Source organism: Wasmannia auropunctata, unplaced genomic scaffold (assembly GCF_000956235.1).
Source record: "Wasmannia auropunctata unplaced genomic scaffold, wasmannia.A_1.0 LD336030.1, whole genome shotgun sequence".
Lineage (NCBI taxonomy): Eukaryota > Metazoa > Arthropoda > Insecta > Hymenoptera > Formicidae > Wasmannia > Wasmannia auropunctata.
The window spans coordinates 72,343-73,092 of record NW_012026860.1 but is presented as its reverse complement, the minus strand read 5'-3'; the positions used below and the strand labels follow the sequence as shown (position 1 = coordinate 73,092).

Below are 750 nucleotides of genomic sequence, written 5' to 3'. Positions count from 1 at the left end.
TTCGTCGAGAGGAACAAAAAAGGTCCTCTTCACCATGGCTCTATCTGCAACCGTTTAGTTGTGGGAGTTTTTGAAAGTTTCTGAAAAGTCAAAAACGACCTCTACAGGCGAAAGGACGAGAGATAGAGGCATGGCGAAGAGGACCTTTCTTGTTCCTCTCGTCGAGCTGCATAAGAAGGTGAGGTCCGGGAATTTTTAGAATTTTTTTTTTATTTTTATTTTTTATAGTCAAGATTTGGTTGGGGTTAGCAGAGATTTGAAATTGAATTGGGAGTTTTTATCGACAGAGGACGACCCCCTCTATCACCTCCCACAAGTCAAAGTGCCGTAGCTATCTCAGTTCGCCCTGGGGACTTTTTTGAAAATTTTGAAAATTGAAAAATTTCGTATTTTGAAAAATCCAAAGGTGGTTTCTCATAGATCTCGACGAGCCCTACAAAAAAGGTCCTATGCGCCAACCTTGTATCTGTTGCCGTTTAAAAGTTACAGGACTTTTTATGTTCCAAAAAAAAGGTTTTTTTTGGATTTTTTTAGGTTTGGTATTTTTCCCTTATAGAACTCGTCGAGAGGAACAAAAAAGGTCCTCTTCACCATGGCTCTATCTGCAACCGTTTAGTGGTGGGAGTTTTTGAAAGTTTCTGAAAAGTCAAAAACGACCTCTACAGGCGAAAGGACGAGAGATAGAGGCATGGCGAAGAGGACCTTTCTTGTTCCTCTCGTCGAGCTGCATAAGAAGGGGTAGGTCCGGGA

The 750-nt window shown here is 41.5% G+C and overlaps 1 protein-coding gene across 1 annotated transcript in view; it reads left to right on the top strand.

The window, feature by feature from the left end:
• Nucleotides 1-750, top strand: part of LOC105452500 (homeodomain-only protein-like) — a 16,021-nt gene that overhangs the window by 12,779 nt on the left and 2,492 nt on the right. The gene's annotated exons all lie outside the window — the stretch shown is intronic.